The following is a 22097-nucleotide window of genomic DNA, read 5'->3' as shown; positions in this document are numbered from 1 at the left end:
CGGGAATGCCGTAGTATCGATTTTTGCAAACAAAAGCATCATTTGCTAGTGCAAGCCATGTTGTAACTGCATGTGCAGTGAGGGTGTGCAGTTTTCCATGTGTCCTGATGTTTCGTCTGAGCCCAGATATGTGTGTAGACCACAGTGTGGTCTGAGCCGAGACCATTGATGGCACCCTCGTGTTACATGTCACCACATTGTGAACATTCGACAACTCACACTAGTGAGTTCAGGCATCAGTTTACCAGCATCTGAGCCCCCATGTACAGAAAGCTCTTATGCTCGCCATTCATAGATGCCATGCTTGAGTCGAACCTGCTACGACTCCCATTGAGACTCGCTTCACGCCACCTCCTGACCATCACAGTGCAGCTTTGTGTAGAAAACTAGTCTGAGGCTGCTTAGACTAACCTCTGCTATGACTCCAACTGTCGAGAAGATGTCATCGTCAAGCCACAGTAGCCTTGTCGGCAGGCGACTGTCTGACTCATGTCACAGCTTCAGTGAGCAGCCTGCACAAAGATGATGTCACTTTGACTGCTAACCTGTTCACTCCAGTTGTGGTGTATTCTGCTATGACTCCTTTGCCTGAGTCATCTCTGTTATGACTCACTCCACTCTCGCTGGCAGTGACAGCCCCAGCGACAGTACCAGTCGAGAAATGTCCTCCTGAGTCGCTTGCCAAAAGAAGTCCTGCCCACTTGCAGAGTACTGACGATGTCTCACTCAAGGGTACCATTAGGTTGTGCCCCAGGTTGAGTGAACCCTGCAGCGACTACTCCACGATGACCGCTTCACCATTCCAGAAGAGACCATACCCTGTTACGTCACAGCTCAGCCACAGCAATGTCTCCCATGTTGCAGTATCTGTCCAGATGCAGGAAGGCGTGCAGTGACGCCCACCGAGGCTTACTGCCTTGGACCACGATATTTAGCACACCCCTCTTTTTTTCTTCTCTCCTTGTATGAAGTTTTTTTTTTTTTTTGTCCATGTCCACATGTATATATATGTTTGTATTCTGTGTTCTGTGCCTTGTCCTCTAGCAGGCAACGTCACTCTGTCAACATTTACTCCGTCACTCTCTCTCGCGAGCATGACCCTCCTGGGCCAGGGCACTTAAACGCACTACCTGTGTACCAAGAACCCAAATAAAGTAACGTTGCCTCCGAAGAGTTTCATTCTCGCTACCAGATCAACACGTAATACTTCTTCATGATATCAGGTATATACAGTTACCAGTTCAGGTATACACAGTTACCAGTTCAGGTATACACACTTAGCAGTTCAGGTATACACAGTTACCAGTTCAGGTATACACACTTAGCAGTTCAGGTATACACAGTTACCAGTTTCAGTATTTAGGATTCAAGACAGGCCAAGTGGATTTCGATGTAATGAATTATGATGGGGAATATTAGAGGGCGAACAAGTCGGAGGGAGAGAGTGGGATAAGTTAGGGAGGAGGGAGAGGGAGATGTGGAGGGAGGAATTAGAGAGGGAGGAATGAGAGAGAGACGAGGGAGGAACTAGGGAAGGAGGAAGAAGGGAGGAGGTAAGGAGGGAGAGGGAGGTAAAGAGGAAGGAGGTAGGAAGGAAAGAAGAAGGTAGGGAGGAAGGATGGAGGTAGGAAGAAAAAGAGGAAGGTAGAGAGAGATGAAGGAATCAGGGAGGGACGAAGAAAGGAGATAGGGAGGAATAAAGGAGGTGGGAGTAGGGGAGGAGGAGTTTCCAAAGTTCCTACTTCCCCACAAAAGTTCTCACACAAACACCTGGGTGCCCACACCATCTGGACACTACCATCATTGATTTTGGGTAGCACTGACTGTGTGACACTGACTCTGGGTAACACTGACTGGGTAACACTGTGTGACACTGCGTGTAACACAGACTGTGGGTAACATTGACTATGGGTAATACTGACTGTGGGCAACACTGACTGTGGGTAATACTGACTGTGGGAAACACTGACTGTGGATAATACTGACTGTGGGTAACACTGACTGTGGGTAACACTGACTGTGGGTAACACTGTGTTTAACACTGATTGTGGAAAACACTGTGGGTAATACCGTGTAACACTCACTGTGGGTAACACTGTGTAACACTGACTGTGGGTAACACCGACTGTGGTTAACACTGGTTGTATGTGACACTGACTGTGAGTAATACTGACTGTGGGTAACACTGACGGTGGGAAACATTGTGGGGTAACACTGTATAACTCTGACTGTGGGTAACACTGTGTAACACTGACTGTGGGTAACACTGTGTAACACTGACTGTGGGTAACACCGACTGTGGTTAACACTGGTTGTATGTGACACTGACTGTGAGTAATACTGACTGTGGGTAACACTGACGGTGGGAAACATTGTGGGGTAACACTGTATAACTCTGACTGTGGGTAACACTGTGTAACACTGACTGTGGGTAACACTGTGTAACACTGACTGTGGGTAACACCGACTGTGGTTAACACTGGTTGTATGTGACACTGACTGTGAGTAATACTGACTGTGGGTAACACTGACGGTGGGAAACATTGTGGGGTAACACTGTATAACTCTGACTGTGGGTAACACTGTGTAACACTGAATGTGGGTAACACTGTGTAACACTGACTGTGGGTAACACTGTGTAACACTGACTGTCGGTAACATTGTGTAACACTGCGTGTAACGCTGTGTGTAACACTGTTTGTGGGTAATACTGACTGTGGGTAACACTTACTGTGGGAAACTAACTGTGGGTAACATTGGTTGTGGGTAATACTGACTGTGGGTAATACTGGCTATGTGTAACACTGACTGTGGATAACACTGACTGTAGGTAACACTATATAACACTGACTGTGAGCAGGAATGACTGTGTGACACTGACTGTGGGTAATACTGACTGTGCGTACCACTGACTGTGTGAAACAATGACTGTATCATGTGGGGTTCGAACATGTGGATAGGGTAAAGAAATACTCACGTAGGCTGGTAGTACGTATATTACGGATAGTGCGGGAAGCGCCAAACAGCCGGTGACCTGCCTCCTTGCTCTCTCTCTTAAGACTCACTAACCCCAGTACCCATATGTGAGGGGGTGTTTGAAATACTGCTGTGGTCAGCAGCAATATGAATACAGACAGTGATTCATGCAGAGACGGTTGGTAGTGAGTCATCTACTGGTACACTGGTTACTGGTAACTGGTTACTAGGAACTGGTACTACTACTGAGAGCTCGGCGATGCTAACGTATGTCGTCCCGACATACAACTAATACAAACTAGAGATGGCAGGTATAAGGCTTGGGCTGATTCTATACAACGTCAAAGTACACAACAATTGAACATTATAACATACATAAGTAGAACATTGGAATGGAAGCTTACGTAACTAAAACTGTAATGCAATACAAGGTATAATATAACACAACTCATCGAATGAAACTCATCAAATGAAACTCATCAAATGAAACTCAACGTTGAGATTACACAATAGAAGTGATAAAAAAAATTTTGATCGATCGATCTGTATTCATGTGATCTACGGATTCTGAGGAAGGAATATACATAAAGAAAGAAGTGTTTAACAGAAAGGCAGATTCGGTGCACTCAAATCTAAACTGTTAACTCTCAGAATTCGGAGAGAATGTGAACACAAAAAAAAAATTCTTGAATACTGATAAGTTGATTCTGTAATTATTCATCTATACAGGTTATTTACATTTAACCCCAACTCTGCTAGGGTAAGATTGACATATGCAGAATGGGTGTCATCTCTGGGAGGATTAAACTCTGTAGCACTGGCTAACTCATGCTGTATTTGAGGCAAATCTAAATTGGTAGTTACAAATGATACTTGAGGATTTCTCAATACCTGTCGTGTACGTAGGGAATAACGACATTCAAGTTGATCGTCTGACTGAGTATCAGAGGAAGAGAGTACAGGATCAGGAGGATTGTCAGAGTCTGTCACATTAGTCTGGGTTGGAACATCATTATCATCACATACTAACTTCATATGATCTAAATGCAATTCTTTATACTGACCAGTACTAATTTCTCTTACCTTATACTTATTACCAGTGATATGTTCAACTACTCGATAAGGACCAACAAACTTTTGATCAAGCTTTGGCATTGCAGACGTTTTGTTAAAGTTAGTCAGCATAACTCTCGAACCTACTTTGATTTTGGATGGCTTTGCTCGAGTGTTTGCGACTCCTGTAAATTCTGCTGTTGATTTATGAAGTGTTTCACGGATTCTTCTAAAAACACTTTGAGCTAAGCTGGTACGAGTTGCTATGAAATCATCAGGGTTGTAATTTGGTTTCGGATTAGAATATAACAACTCATAAGGCAAACGTTTATCTACACCGTACAATGCATAATGTGGAGTGTCACCTATAGAAACATTGTAAGCAGAATTTATAGCACACTGCACATCAGGTATAACTTCATCCCATGTTTCACTGTTGGGATTGATAGTGGCTCTCAAGACATCAAGTACTTTCTTATTGGTTTGTTCCGCTAACCCATTGCTGGCAGGATGATGAGGAACAATGGTGGATTTAGAGATCTTGTACAAGGTGCACAAATTTTCAAGAATCTCATTACAGAATTCACCTCCATATCTGTTACTAGGGACTTAGGGGTGGTATGCCTGCAGATAATGCGTTCTTTAAACGCTTTAGCTACTGTCTCGGGAGTCTTATCTGCAATAGGAACTAACTCACAATATCTGGTGAAATGGTCTACCATAACACACAGATGTTTGTTGCCTTGGAGGGAACATTGGAAATTAGTTAACAAATCTAGCGCAACTCTTTCCCACGGTTCGCTAGTAGTTGGATATACTTGGATTGGATTAGGACCATTAGCATTACCTTTATGTTGCATGCAGACACTACATTTCTTAACATACTCAGAAATATCAGTTGCCATACAAGGCCAAAAGTATTTCAATCTGCCTTGTTTTACTAAACGATCCATACCAGGGTGTGCAACACCTGGTACATAGTGAACTAGCTGTAAGGCTACATTCACTAGTGACTGTGGAATTACTAACTGGTATACTCTTCTGCTAGGAGTACCCAACTCGGCTGTTCGATACAGTAATTCTTGGTTCATGACAAAGTCACTGATGGGTGCTGGTGGCTTCACAGTAAGATTTATCATGTGGGGTTCGAACACGTGGATAGGGTAAAGAAATACTCACGTAGGCTGGTAGTACGTATATTACGGATAGTGCGGGAAGCGCCAAACAGCCGGTGACCTGCCTCCTTGCTCTCTCTCGTAAGACTCACTAACCCCAGTACCCATATGCCAGGGGGTGTTTGAAATACTGCTGTGGTCAGCAGCAATATGAATACAGACAGTGATTCATGCAGAGACGGTTGGTAGTGAGTCATCTACTGGTACACTGGTTACTGGTAACTGGTTACTAGGAACTGGTACTACTACTGAGAGCTCGGCGATGCTAACGTATGTCGTCCTGACATACAACTAATACAAACTAGAGATGGCAGGTATAAGGCTTGGGCTGATTCTATACAACGTCAAAGTACACAACAATTGAACATTATAACATACATAAGTAGAACATTGGAATGGAAGCTTACGTAACTGAAACTGTAATGCAATACAAGGTATAATATAACACAACTCATCGAATGAAACTCATCAAATGAAACTCATCGAATGAAACTCAACGTTGAGATTACACGATAGAAGTGATAAAAAAAAATTTTGATCGATCGATCTGTATTCATGTGATCTACGGATTCTGAGGAAGGAATATATACAAAGAAAGAAGTGTTTAACAGAAAGGCAGATTCGGTGCACTCAAATCTATACTGTTAACTCTCAGAATTCGGAGAGAACGTGAACACAAAAAAAAAAATTCTTGAATACTGATAAGTTGATACTGTAATTATTCATCTATACAGGTTATTTACATTTAACCCCAACTCTGCTAGGGTAAGATTGACATATGCAGAATGGGTGTCATCTCTGGGAGGATTAAACTCTGTAGCACTGGCTTACTCATGCTGTATTTGAGGTAAATCTGAATTGGTAGTTACAAATGATACTTGAGGATTTCTCAATACCTGTCATGTACGTAGGGAATAACGACATTCAAGTTGATCATCTGACTGAGTATCAGAGGAAGAGAGTACAGGATCAGGAGGATTGTCAGAGTCTGTCACATTAGTCTGGGTTGGAACATCATTATCATCACATACTAACTTCATATGATCTAAATGCAATTCTTTATACTGACCAGTACTAATTTCTCTTACCTTATACTTATTACCAGTGATATGTTCAATTACTCGATAAGGACCAACAAACTTTTGATCAAGCTTTGTCATTGCAGACGTTTTGTTAAAGTTAGTCAGCATAACTCTCGAACCTACTTTGATTTTGGATGGCTTTGCTCGAGTGTTTGCGACTCTTGTAAATTCTGCTGTTGATTTATGAAGTGTTTCACGGATTCTTCTAAAAACACTTTGAGCTAAGCTGGTACGAGTTGCTATGAAATCATCAGGGTTGTAATTTGGTTTTGGATTAGAATATAACAACTCATAAGGCAAACGTTTATCTACACCTTACAATGCATAATGTGGAGTGTCACCTATAGAAACATTGTAAGCAGAATTTATAGCACACTGCACTTCAGGTATAACTTCATCCCAAGTTTCACTGTTGGGATTGATAGTGGCTCTCAAGACATCAAGTACTTTCTTATTGGTTCGTTCCGCTAACCCATTGCTGGCAGGATGATGAGGAACAATGGTGGATTTAGAGATCTTGTACAAGGTGCACAAATTTTCAAGAATCTCATTACAGAATTCACATCCATATCTGTTACTAGGGACTTAGGGGTGGTATGCCTGCAGATAATGCGTTCTTTAAACGCTTTAGCTACTGTCTCGGGAGTCTTATCTGCAATAGGAACTAACTCACAATATCTGGTGAAATGGTCTACCATAACACACAGATGTCTGTTGCCTTGGAGGGAACATTGGAAATTAGTTAACAAATCTAGCGCAACTCTTTCCCACGGTTCGCTAGTAGTTGGATATACTTGGATTGGATTAGGACCATTAGCATTACCTTTATGTTGCATGCAGACACTACATTTCTTAACATACTCAGAAATATCAGTTCCCATACAAGGCCAAAAGTATTTCAATCTGCCTTGTTTTACTGAACGATCCATACCAGGGTGTGCAACACCTGGTACATCGTGAACTAGCTGTAAGGCTACATTCACTAGTGACTGTGGAATTACTAACTGGTATACTCTTCTGCTAGGAGTACCCAACTCGGCTGTTCGATACAGTAATTCTTGGTTCATGACAAAGTCACTGATGGGTGCTGGTGGCTTCACAGTAAGATTTATCATGTGGGGTTCGAACACGTGGATAGGGTAAAGAAATACTCACGTAGGCTGGTAGTACGTATATTACGGATAGTGTGGGAAGCGCCAAACAGCCGGTGACCTGCCTCCTTGCTCTCTCTCGTAAGACTCACTAACCCCAGTACCCATATGTGAGGGGGTGTTTGAAATACTGCTGTGGTCAGCAGCAATATGAATACAGACAGTGATTCATGCAGAGACAGTTGGTAGTGAGTCATCTACTGGCACACTGGTTACTGGTAACTGGTTACTAGGAACTGGTACTACTACTGAGAACTGTGGGTAACATTGACTGTGTGTAACACTGACTGTGGGTAACACTGACTGTGGGTAACACTGTCGGGTAACACTGACTGTGGGTAATACTGCCTGTGGGTAACATTGACTGTGGGAAACACTGACTGTGGATAACACTGTGTAACACTGACTGTCGGTAACACTGTGTAACACTGACTTTGGGTAACACTGACTGTATAACACTGACTCTGGGTCACACTATGTAACACTGACTGTGGGTAACACTGTGGGTAACATTGACTGTGGGTAACACTGTGGTTAACACTAACTGTGGGTAATACTGACCTTGGGTAACATTTACTGTCGGAAGTCTTGCCTCCCTCTCCATCCCACCTCCCGCTGATCTCCAGCCACCAATCACCTTCCACCGTTTCAAGATTCAGCCTGCACGGCTTGCTTGTGCTTTCAACATCGCCAGCGGCTCCTGACCCTCCAGTCTATCCCACGATTACCTAGCTGCTGGGTTAAGCCCTGCCGCTTTTTCTACGACTATTCTTCCCCTGTCCCGTCTTCCCTGCTCACCCCACATGGGGTGTTGCCTAAACTCTCTTGATCTTGAGGTGCTGTCACACTCTTTCATGATGCTTGCTCATCGTGTTAAGATCAAGCCATCAGATGGAGTTATCAATGACTCTACCAAACTTGTCCTTGCTGCTGCCGTGAAGACCTGCTTGTAGATAAAATTTTCAGCTATCCACTCTTTGAAAGACGATAATGAAGCTTCGAAACTCATGGACGACACAGCAATGAAGACTCTCAGTGACCTACAATTCAACGTCTCTCCTTCACCTTACCTGCTTGCAGAACGTTCTGTTTTGTTAAACGGTTGAACAAGATCATTACATCCCTATCGACTGCTGACCTGAAGATCTCTATCAAGGAACAAAACACCTAGGCCTCGATTGACAACATTACCAAAATTCCAAAAGCTTCTTCAGTAGTAAAACTCACCTTTTCCAACATCGATATGGCTACCCAAGCGCTGTCTGATAGCCTAGCCATCTCCTATTACCATATTCATCCACGACACATCGAACCAGAACGTTTTGCTCATGTCTCACCCTCCTGGAACTGCTATTCTTACCACCACTCGACGACTGACTGTCCCCTTAAAGGCAAGAAATTATGTTCCAACTGCAGAAAGGACGGTTATGTTTTCAAAGCATATTCCACCACCAATGCCACTCCAACCTACCTCAATTGCAAGGGTACTCATCATGCTCTTGCAGCCAAATGCCAACTATGGAAGGAAGTGCTCTCTCACAAGATCAAAGAAGATGCTAAGAAAGCAGCCGCAAATCGCCGGCATACGCCGCCATCAAAAAATTCTTCATGATACACAACAGCCATTTCTACCCTATCTCTACTTCCTGACGCGGCTTCTTCAAAAGTACTGTATTGCATGATGTATGCCCACCTAGCAAATGCACCCAACCCCGGCACCTTCAACATCTCCATAAATGAACTATTCCGTCTCAACAACATGCCTGCTTTCATTTTTCCAGCAGCCAAGAGACCAAAAAGACAAACACCTGATGAAGAATGTATGGAGGCCGACCCCAAAAGACCACCAAAACATATGAGTTTCACTGATGTATCTTTCTTCACATCTGATCAAGGAAGTGAACTGTATTAGAACAACCTATACACTTGTCTTCAAAATCGAATGGACAAGTATGTACCTTAGACTAAGTCACCCACTGGTCGCATGAAGCCTTGATGCTCACAATTCAAGAAGCACGAGATAATCTAAAATACAAGCCAACCACGACTCTAATTATCATTATGCACAAACCATCTTTCAGAAATACTCCGCGACTGAGTACTCACTGACGATATAAGATGTTTTGTCACCTCGTAACTCCACAAATCTACCAACATCTCAGTCGACCAATCACCTTCAGGCTGCTGTCCCTCTCCACCTCTCGACTACCTTGCCGTCCTCCAGCCACCAGTCACATCAAGACACATCCAAGACTCAAGATTCAGCACTGCCTGCTTATCTGCTTATGATTTGCATGTTATCCTGCCTTGGTTCGTAATGCTTAACAATGCCTTGCTTCTGGGTTTAGCCCCGCCTCTTCATCTACGTCTCAAGACATTCCTCTCACCGGCTATTCATCGTCTGTCCCCACTTTCCCGCTCGCCCACTTGTGGGTCTTACCTAAGAGTCTCTTCGTTCGTTCGAGGTGCTGACACTGGGCACTTCCTGCTATATCTTCGTCTTCAGGATCATCGCCACAGTGGGTCGCTCTCAGAACTGACGTGTATTGGAAAGGAAATATTACAGAATTTAAAAATAGTGAAGTACACTCACGAAAAGTAGATAGAAGTGTGTGCTGAGTTTAAGCGGAATTTCATGTTTACGTCATAAGTTCATAATAGAGGAAATCTTTTTCTTATTATTCTCATTATTGTTATTGTCTTATTGTGGTTGTTATTAAGAGTATAATTATTATTGTTATTTATGAGGAAGCACTAAGCCTATAAGAATCATACCACGCCTGAGAAATGGTAGTTAATCAGACTTAATCCTAGGAAAGGGAAAGTATCACCACTTGTTTGGGCAAAAGAACCCGACTACCAGTATCAAGCCAACAATCTCTTGAAGGGTCATTGATCTTAAAAAAGTTTCAGTAATGCTACATCATCAAATTTTTTTGCATCAGACGCAAGAAGTAACGAACCAGCAGCACAGGTGCCGGAGATCTTTATAACAAAATTACACATTAACCCCTGAATACCAGCACACACAACCAAAAGATCCCAAGTTTGTTCCCAAGTCAAGTAACACGTATGTTCGAGTCTCTCTTACACCTGCTGTCCAGGTTCATCTAACAATAGATATATAAATACCTGGGTTTTAGTCGACGGTTATGAGGCGCATTCTAGAGTTGAGCCTCTTAGCTTATCCAGGTTTTTAATCCTCCGAGGTTAATAATCCAAAGTTTTTTAGCTTTTTACTTAGGGAAACGTGAAGGCGCAATCCTCCACACGCAACTTAACCCACTAACAGTCCAGTGGTTCCTAACATGTTTTGTGTCATGCCCCAACTCGACACACAAAATATTTGATGTCCATCCTGATATAAAAAGAAATTGGGAGTTGAAATGGTATATCATATTAGGTAAAAATACAAAATAGGAAATTTAAATCTATTTTATTGTTAAATTTTCAGACTGCCTTTCTGTGGATCGTACGTCCCATGTTAATAATGTGTGTCTGTCCCCTCATACCAGACTGAAGAACATAGCGACCAACCCGTACGGGCAGTGCAGTGACGGCGTAATACGTAAGGTAAAAATTAAATATTAATAAGAGGCTCCTCTAACACTGTTCCTCAAGAAGGAAGAACACAAAAAGCTAGTAGAGTCTTCCATCAAGTGGTGATGGTAGGCGCCACTAAGGTGAAGCCTTGATCATTATAGTGAATCCTGTTGGGCTTACCAGTGTTACTCTGCCCATCGTGTAAGTAATGAGCGCCTCATTAATGGACCTGCACCATTCCATTCCTTCCTTGGATCGATCTTGTTTGCTTCCCACTTCCAAGGCTCTATAAGACCCCTACGTATTTAGCGCTTCCCCTGTTTATAATAATAATGATAATAATAGAACTGCCTTTGTAGTTTGCATTAATCCTGTATAAATATATTTTGAATAAACCAGAAAAGTAACTCTCTTCACTTATTTTTTTTTCCAATACCAGATTACCAAAAAAAAAAAAAATAAAAATCCATGTATAACAGACCTGTTGAAAAGGTCACCATGCACCTTAACTCTTACATTACCCTGAAATTATAAATTGTTAATTAAGGAGAAGCGGTGTGAGATAAGCACTGGCACCTTACACCCACCTGACACCCAGCACCTCACATACCACGAAGCACTCAAGGATCTTGGTGGTAGCGTTAACCTTGTGTTAACCTTGTGTTAACCTTGTGTTAACCTTGTGTTAACCTTGTGTTAACCTTGTGTTAACCTTGTAACTTGCGCGATCATTATCACATAACAACAACCTCGTCCACCTCTGTGCATGTAAAAGGAATAGTACAGAGTGGTTATAAAATTATAATGCTTAAAAATATATAAAAATATGTATACGTGTGTGTATGTTTGTTTGTTCGTATGTATTTTTAATACCCGGGAATCAGACTCGTGCGTGAACCCGTACCTCATCTAACTCGTACCTCATCTAACTCGTACCTCATCTAACTCGTACCTCATCTAACTCGTACCTCATCTAACTCGTACCTCATCTAACTCGTACCTCATCTAACTCGTACCTCATCTAACTCGTACCTCATCTAACTCGTATCTCATCTAACTCGTACCTCATCTAACTCGTACCTCATCTAACACGTACCTCATCTAACTCGTACCTCATCTAACTTGTACCTCATCTAACTCGTACCTCATCTAACTCGTACCTCAACTAAAATTAGGAAACTGAAATGCTGGTTTTGATAAAATAATCTTTGAATTCCGAGTCTGATTGGTTTCAAACCTTCAACCTAGTAACTGATAATGCAACTCCAGAGCGGTTTCAGAGTTAGTGCATTATGGGATATTAATGTATGTGACATAACTACAGAAAGCCACTTCAGTCTGGCTACAAAGTTTTAAAGCTGGAATTTCTTTGTGTGCCCAGCAAGTCATTGAAAAGCCTCCGTCAGGTGACAGAGCTCCAGAGATGAGTCGTTATATGATTAAGACCCGAGTCAGAAGACATTTTTCCTGTTCCCTGACGAATCTTACTGATCTAACCTTTCAATACTGCCTTGCTTCACATTATAACATATTATGCTGCCTCACAGTAACCTGGAGCAGCCTCCAGGTTGCTGTGAGGTACTAATGAACACTCAGATATCCGAGAAGAGCAGAAGAGAGAGAGAGAGAGAAAGAGAGAAAGAGAGAAAGAGAGAAAGAAATGCCAAAATTTTACAGTTCACTTAGTTGAGAAATTCGACGCTTAGTGAAAATAATGAAGTGATATTTGCCAACTAGAAAATTCATTCCTAATCTCACTGACCATTTACTGAAGCTTCTTGAGGGATGACTTGTCCTAAATGAGATTCCTTACCCCCTTCCCTCATCATAGTCAAGATGTCGTCCGTAGATGGTTCAAGAAATCATCACCCGACCTTTTGGTTGACGGACCGGTGAAAACAGAAGGCACACAACATGGTCTGGCCATGAGGCCAGACCATGTTGTGTGCCTTCAAAAATATTGCAGGATGTGGCCAATATTCTGTTCTGTCATATAACCTCAGGAATACTGCAGCGGGAGCCCATGATACCAGACCGTATCATATACCTACCTACAGGAACACTACAGCCAGATATTCATTTCGAATGAATGTCTGGCGGAACGCCGTCTCCGGGCGTAATAAGGGCCATAAGTTGACCCAGCAGGCAGGAAGCCCCACTAATGGAAGTAGAGCGCACATTGCCCCCACCAATATCTCCTCAGACATTTGTTCCTCATTCTTTTTCAAGACCTTACATAAGCAGCCAGGTAGTGACACTGGGCGGTATGAATGTAGAGATAATAGATGTTTAATAGTAAGACCCCGTGTCCCGGCACCACGTCGAAGACTTTTCACAGCTCGTGTAACCTGATTCAGTGATACTGGGTTCGAGTCTCTATTAAACGTCTTTATTAATTTTTTTGTGTTTTTTGAATGGAGTAATAATTGTCATTTTCCATTACTGAGAAAACTGCTCTATAATGCAAACGAGGTTAAAAACAATTAAAAAAAAAGAATGAGTCCCTTTAATATCGACTTAAAAAGCAGTAATGAACGCTTTCCTCCCCTGGGATGCTGGCTTTGTTGTAAGTCCCTTCTCTACTCTGAGAAAAGTCAACTTATTCGCTACGTTTTGTTCGACCGTGAGAACTGCGTCAACTTTCTTAAACATAATTTAAAGTATGAGAACGAAAGTTCTTTGAGCGTTTCAGACCACTTCCAGACGCTGACACCCGGATTTGGCTATTGATTTTAGACTCACACTCACACGAACAGTGAGACTGGGCCTAGAGAATCACCAGTCTTACCTTCGCCATATCCTGCTTATATTTTATCAGATTAGATGATGCATGGATTCTATGAATTGATTAATATGAATACCATCTTCTACGCACTACCTTCAGGAACTCATTTCGTCATATATTGTTTTGCCAATGTTATGTAGTACTCAAGGCCTTAGGACGGCTTTGGCTGCTCCGCCATCACTCCATTACTCCAGTCGTTACGTCTTAAGGATCTCAGTTATCCTGTCGGAGGACACATCTGGGAAGAAAATAAAAGTCGTGATACCTTTGCTGGACAAAATAAAACGTTCTTTGAAAAACCAACTAATGACGAAGACTTGGTCCACCCTGGAACATTATCAAGTCTCAACCCACCTGGATCAAGTACTGAAACATTTTTATCTTCAAAAACATCGTGTCAAGGTCGGAATGTGTCTCCCCCTCCCTAAATTTTTCCTTGTTTGTTGCCTGAGAAAACTAAACCTAGATGGCTATGTGTCTTAATGTGTTCATGCGGTGAAAAAATTAAAGAACCAGTATATAAGATTCGTAAAATCCGCAAAAATCTGTTTCATGGTGGACAGCCACGACACAACCACAGGAGGGTGAAGGTCGTGTCATGGTCTAACATGTAACTAAGAGTGAGGGATGGAGACCGTGTGATGGTCTAACACATAAGTCACTCTGTCTGACTTTTTTGGGTTATCCTAGGTTCTCTACACATATGCTGTGTGAGGGAAAAGTTCAATAGATAGGAGTAGCGAGGGAGTATATATTAACAATAGTTTCATTGCCGGCTACTTGTTAAGGTAGGGTAAGTCAAGCTCCCGCTATTCCCGCCTTTTTTCCCCCACCCCGAAAGTGATAGTTTGACTGCCGGCTGCTTGTTAAGGAAGGGTCAGTCTAGCTCCAGCTATCCCTTCCCCTTCGTCCCCCCCCCCCGAAAGGTGACGTGTGGGGCTCTGGTCCAAACAGTAATCACTAGACTCACAGCTCCCAGCACTACTGTAAGTACATGCCTGCCTTGAATTCTAGTGGATTTATTGGTTGAAAGCTTCACTTTTGACCAATAATAAACTTAGTCCTTTCAGTCTTGCTCTAAGTTGACTGTTGTAATAATCACCACATCTTTTGGGTATTGTACTTATCATGGAGAGTGATTTCTTAAGCAGTGAGTAACCTGTCTATCTTTTCAGCTTGGATGACAGAGAGGGTCACCTGTCAATCAACGAGAAAAACTGATGGAGACGGACTAACGTTCTGGAGACGTCCCATTTTGGATTTAATTACCTGTGCACCTGTATGAAATTGCAGGACGTAACCCCACATCATTGCAGCAGTAAAGAACCTGCTTTCCTGTCATCGGGATAGAATACTCACGGCGATACTCTGTGAAGAACTAGCCAGTGGTGGTCACCAACACCTGCGACACCCCCCCCCCCACATCAGCAATGGCTAAGATTTCAACAACACAAAGTGTCACCAACACCAGACACCCCAATATATATATTAGCGTTGAGTTCAAATGTTATTTTATTCATTCCATTTTTCATTTTTCTTTCAAATAGGATGTACCTGTCATGTTTTATTGTTTTAAGTTTGCTTTAATAAATAATAAAGTGTTTATCTTTGATAATTATTATTTCGTTTTCTGTTCATTAATTTTCCTGAGGAGGAGCCAGCTTTGGTAATACTGTCTGAAGTTATTACAGAGCTGAGTAAGCCTTCACAAGTGGCGACCTTGCCAGGATCAACTCTACTGAATCAAGATTCAAATGGATCTCGAATCTACCATTGGAACTTCAACGCTGCATACCACAGACGGTTACAACCAGCCATGAGTAATCATTCTCTATGGTAGGACTACAGTACAAGTATTTAAAAGATTTGGTGATTGTTATAGTCTCAATTTATTGTAAGTCAAGTCACGCAGGATAATATTTAATTCTGCCACCTTTCTTGTGAGCTTGAAACACTTTGGAGGATTAGACTCTAGGGACCCCAGATTTTCCAGTGACAATTTGTTTCATTGAGCTCTTTATTATATTAAGGGAACTGTCGTAGGACACTCTTGATTTGTTGGTGAGAAGATTGGATGGTCAAGTGACCCCATTCTACTTACTGTTTGCTCGGAGCCGGCATAGAACCATTTGTTTTCATTAATACATATTGTTTAATTGAAGTAGGGATCGAGCCCTCTGATTTATTTACAGTTTGAGTGGAGCAGGAATTGAACCCTCCATTTTCTTTGATACCCGTTTCATTTCCCCTGATAGTTTAAGTTATTCTTGCAAATATGGAGGAATACCAGTTTTGGATGAACGCTGGAAGTAAGTTAGGAATAACAGGGAAAAATTTAGAAACTTTCATTAGTGCTAAGATCCAGGAAAGACTTGAAAGAGACAGAATTGAGAGAGAAGAAAGACAGCTAGAAAGGGAAAGAAAAGAGAATAAGGAGAGAGAGAGAATCAAAAGAGAAGAGAAAAAGGAGAGAGAGAGAATTGAAAGAGAAATCCGAGAAAGACAGAAAGAGAGCGAGAAGACCAAAAAGAGCATGACAGACTTGATCGTGAGGAAAGAGCTAAAGTACGTGAGGAACAAGTTAAATTAAGGGAACTTGAGGAAAGAGCAAAGGATAGAGAATATGAGTTAAGGGAGAGAGAAAAGGATAGCGAGCTCGAACAAGCTCGCCTTGAATTAGAGAATAAAAAGATAACTTTCTCACAACAGCAATTAGATGAAGGAGTAGTGGAACAACGTGCAGCTAGTACACATATTCCAACACCTAATTTACCTCCCTTCACAGAGGGGGAAGACATAACTTCTTACATTATCAGGTTTGAAAATACCGCTACCCTCTGTGAATGGCCTGCTGACACATGAGCTACCAAGTTAGGAATGTTATTTTCTGGTACAGCTTTGAATATCTATGCAACTTTGTCGCAGGATATCATATGTAATTATAACCTACTGAAGAATGCAATCCTTAAAGCATATCAAAAAACCACTAATTCTTACAGGAAAGATTTCAGGTATGCCACCTTACAGCCTGGCCAGAACTTTCAGCAGTTACAGGTAACACTCTTTCGTTTGTTCGACTTTTGGATAGAGAGTTCAGGAATTGATCGCAGTTATGAATCTCTTAGAGACTTCATGGTTGCTGACCAGTTCCTGACAGCTCTTCCCCATCAGATACAAACATTCATCAGAGAACGTAACCTGATTAAAGCTGAGGAAGTTGCTGAGGCTGCTGACCTGTATGCTGAGGCTCACAATTCCTATAAAGACCTAAAGGGATCAAACCCTAAGGGCAAGGGTTCATCAGACCTGAGGAAATCAAAGCCTCTAGTGGAAAGTAAAATGACTTCTTTTATTCCTGTTTGTCATTTGTGTGGTGTTAAGGGACATAAACGTCCAGATTGTCCTTCTAAGAAGGTCCAAAAAGTTGGAAGATGTTTTAAAGACTGTAATGACCAAGCACCCTTCTGTTCAGGAACAGTTAATGGACTTAATGTATCTACCATTTTACGAGACACTGGATGCACATGTGCAGTCATTTCTGATAAGCTGTTCCCTAACCTTAAAGAAACTCATTCCTCTGCTATACTTTCAGACTACTTGGGCCGTACAGACACTTTTCCTACCATCCGTTGCTACATTAGGTCTAAATGGTTCACAGGTTGGTCTGAAGCCGTACTAGCTCCCATCACTTCTTGCTCCATACTAATAGGTAATGAAAAAGGTGCCATTCTTCCTTCTGAGGTAGACCTTTCATCACCAAAGATGGACATAGGTGTTTCAGATCCTTTTCCTGTAGAATCAGAGAAGCCCCTCGAAAGTTCAGATGAGACAATGTCTCGTGAGATTCATGTGGGATTAAAAACCAGTGATGCTACTCTGGAAAGCGAGGTAGTAGGATCACCGGTTCACTTGTTAGATGAAAGTGAAGATGTCACCTCCGATACCATAAATGTCTTGACTAGGGCTCAGACCAAAGCCCAGGCTTCCCCTACTGTCCATCCTTTGATTTTCCCTGACTTTAAGCCTTTAGACATATCGAAGGACTCCTTTGTCAATTTACAACGTAATTGCCCTTCTCTTCAGAATTGCCATAATGCCGCTAAACAAAATCAAGTTATCCAAAGGAAAAACTTTTCATATAAATTTGAATATATAAAAGGTATCTTGTACAAGTCAGTATTCAAATTAAATTCAGATGAGACAGACTATTCCATCTTAGTTGTTCCAAGTCAATGCAGAGAGACTGTTCTTAAAATGGCTCATGACCTGCCAGTGGCCGGACATTTCTCGCATCGTAAAACCTTAAATAAAATTAGGGAAACCTATTTTTGGCCTAAAATGTCCTCAGATGTCACTACTTATTGTAGATCGTGTAAAGTTTGCCAACTGTCATCCTCCCGAGGTACCAGGCGAGTACCTATGGTCAAAATGCCAATCTTTACGGTACCGTTCGAAAGAGTAGCTATTGACATCGTTGGTCCTTTATCTCCAATTTCATCTGGGGGACATAGATATATATTAACATTAGTTGATTATGCTTCGAGTTTCCCTGAAGCCGTTCCCTTAAAAACCATAACTACTACAGAGGTGGCTGAAGCCCTTTTGTCCATCTCCAGAGTGGGCATCCCTAGAGAAATTTTGTCTGACCGTGGGACACAATTCACATCTGACTTAATGCAACATCTATACCAACTTCTGGGAGTAAAGCCTCTCTTCACCACACCCTATCATCCCAGCTGTAATGGGAGGATTGAGCGCCAGCATTCGATTCTCAAGTCCATTTTAAGGAAACTTTGCTCCCTTAAACCTAAGGAGTGGCATCGTTAGCTTCCCTGTGCTTTGTTTGCCATGAGGGAAGTTCCCAGTGGCTCTTTGGGGTTTTCACCTTTTGAACTTCTCTATGGTAGACAGGCCAGAGGTCCACTGTCCGTCCTTCATGACTTATGGACTAATGAGGAGGTAAATGCTGAGGTTCAGTCTTCTTACCAGTTTCTCCTTGACCTTAGATCCAAACTTGAGGAGACCTCTGACATAGTTTCGAAAAACTTAAGCTTGTCAATGGACCAGTACAAAACGTATTTTGATTCCAAAAGTCAGAGGAGAAGTTTTAAAGTAGGGGATGAAGTTCTGGTACTTTTGCCTATCAAGTCAAATAAATTATTAGTAGCATGGAAAGGTCCATATAAAGTATTAAAAATTTGTGGGAAAGTTGACTACCTCATAGAAGTCAAGGGGAAACCTAAGCTTTATCATATCAACATCCTTAAGAAATATTACCGAAGAAATTCGGTTAACTGCCTTAATAACTTTGACTTAGTTTTTCCTCACGAACTTGATAAAACAACTGAAGAATGTAAAGTGTGTGTAATTGACACCTCTAACTTAGACTATGATGAAGAACTACATGACTTGGTGACTCTTGACCACTCAGGCGCAACCAACATTAATATTAATGAATCTTTGGATGACCATAAGAGGCATGAACTACTTCAATGTATGAGTAACTTTTCAGACGTCTTTACTGATATTCCAGGTGTTACCTTCACTGTAGTCCATAAGATTGACTTAGTGACGGACAATCCTATCAAACGAAAATTATACCCAGTTCCAGTTCACCTTAGGGATGCATTTGACCGAGAGGTAGACAAATTATTAAAACTAAAGATCATTGAACCTTCAGTATCTTCATATTGTTCACCAGTAGTCATGGTTAAGAAGGAGGATAATTCATATAGACTTGCTATTGACTTCAGAGGCCTTAATGCTATAACTCGGTGGGATGCTGAGCCTATGCCCTTAATAGATAGCAATCTACACAAATTTTATGACGCTTCCTTCTTTTCAGAGATTGATATTGCGCAGGCATATCATCAAGTAATGTTAGATCCTTCTTCTAAGCAGTACACCGCTTTTCCTACACACCAAGGACTGATGCAATATAGAACTATGCCCTTCGGTTTGGTAACTGCCTGTGCTACCTACGTGAGACTGATGAGAAAGGTCTTGGGTAATATTCAAAATGTTTCAGTTGATTTTTATAACATTTACGTAATGACATCCACATGGGGCAAGCATATCCAAACATTAACATCAGTTTTACGTAGGTTACGCTCACATGGCCTCACTGCCAAGCCGAAGAAATGCTTCCTTGGGTATAACAAAATTAGATATCTTGGACTGATACTTTCTAATAACTCTCTGCAGCCTGTCCCCAGTAAGATCAAAGTTTTATTAGAATTTAAATTCCCCAAAACCAAAAAGCTCATGCGTAGCTTTCTTGGTTCTGTAAATTTTTATGCACGGTTTATCCCGAACCTTACTGATCTTACAGGCATCTTATCCGACTTCCTTAAAAAGTCTGTGAAGGAACCTCTTGAACTTTCCGACATAGCTCGGGAAAAGTTTAATGAGATTAAAAGTATCTTTTCGAAAGACCCTATACTTAAGATTCCAGATATTAATAAAACATTTTGTTTGAGAACTTATGCCTCCAATACTGGCTTAGGTGCGGTGTTACTACAATACCATGATGGTACTCCCTTCCCTGTATGCTTCCTAAGCCGGAAACTCCTTCCTGCAGAAACGAAATACTCCACCATAGAAAAGGAATGTTTGGCCCTTGTGTGGGGTATCTCCAAACTTAAATTTTATTTGCTGGGAAAAGAATTCATTTTAGAAACGGATCACAAACCTCTGATATACCTAGAAACTTTTAAGGGAACCAACAGTCGCCTCTTGAGGTGGACATTGGCACTCCAGGCTTTTAAGTTCCATATTGTATATATCAATGGTTCATCCAATTATTTCTCTGACTGGTTAAATCATGACAGTCAGTAGAAGATTTCTTGCCTTACACGACTTCCTTATGTTAGAACTTTTTCCTCGCCTATTCTTCTTATACTCCTTGACTATAAGTCTTGGTATGGGGGAGTGTGAGGGAAAAGTTCAATAGATAGGAGTAGCGAGGGAGTATATATTAACAATAGTTTCATTGCCAGCTACTTGTTAAGGTAGGGTAAGTCAAGCTCCCGCTATTCCCGCCTTTTTTCCCCCACCCCGAAAGTGATAGTTTGACTGCCGGCTGCTTGTTATGGTAGGGTCAGTCTAGCTCCCGCTATCCCTTCCCCTTCTTTCCCCCCCCCTGAAAGGTGACGTGTGGGGTTCTGGTCCAAACAGTAATCACTAGACTCACAGCTCCCAGCACTACTGTAAGTACATGCCTGCCTTGTATTCTAGTGGATTTATTGGTTGAAAGCTTCACTTTTGACCAATAATAAACTTAGTCCTTTCAGTCTTGCTCTAAGTTGACTGTTGTAATAATCACCACATCTTTTGGGTATTGTACTTATCATGGAGAGTGATTTCTTAAGCAGTGAGTAACCTGTCTATCTTTTCAGCTTGGATGACAGAGAGGGTCACCTGTCAATCAATGAGAAAAACTGATGGAGACGGACTAACGTCCTGGAGACGTCCCATTTTGGATTTAATTACCTGTGCACCTGTATGAAATTGCAGGACGTAACCCCACATCATTGCAGCGGTAAAGAACCTGCTTTCCTGTCATCGGGATAGAATACTTACAGCGATACTCTGTGAAGAACTAGCCGGTGGTGGTCACCAACACCTGCGACCCCCCCCTCCCCCATCAGCAACGGCTAAGATTTCAACAACACGAAGTGTCACCAACACCAGACACCTCAATATATATATTAGCGTTGAGTTCAAATGTTATTTTATTCATTTCATTTTTCATTTTTCTTTCAAATAGGATGTACCTGTCATATTTTATTGTTTTAAGTTTGCTTTAATAAATAATAAAGTGTTTATCTTTGTTAATTATTATTTCGTTTTCTATTCATTAATTTTCCTGAGGAGGAGCCAGCTTTGGTAATACTGTCTGAAGTTATTACAGAGCTGAGTAAGCCTTCACATGCTGCTATGTCTGATAATCTATGTAACTGTATTTGTGTATACCTGAATAAACTTACTAACTTAGAGTGAGGGGTGGAGGTCGTGTGGTGGTCTAACACATAACTCACGTGAGTTCAACCAGTTGGTCACCACCTGATACATATGTGAAACAAACTCTCATATTCCGGGAAACTATTCATGGTTACATCCTCATAAGGCTCACTGATGTCAGAAGACACTCGCCATATTTGTTAAATACGTCCTTGAACCCACTTCTCTTCCCCATATTAACATAGTCATTTTTGGAAAGAGCATGTGTGTTGAATTTTGGGTCAGGCCACTATTGACGGTGAAGGTGCTGGTAACCAAGAACAAGAGCCAGAGACTGTGTCTAGGTGACTGACAAAATCGCAATAATGGG

The sequence above is a fragment of the Cherax quadricarinatus genome, chromosome 26 (assembly GCF_038502225.1).
Source record: "Cherax quadricarinatus isolate ZL_2023a chromosome 26, ASM3850222v1, whole genome shotgun sequence".
Classification (NCBI taxonomy): Eukaryota; Metazoa; Arthropoda; class Malacostraca; order Decapoda; family Parastacidae; genus Cherax; species Cherax quadricarinatus.
This window is presented reverse-complemented; position numbering follows the sequence as displayed.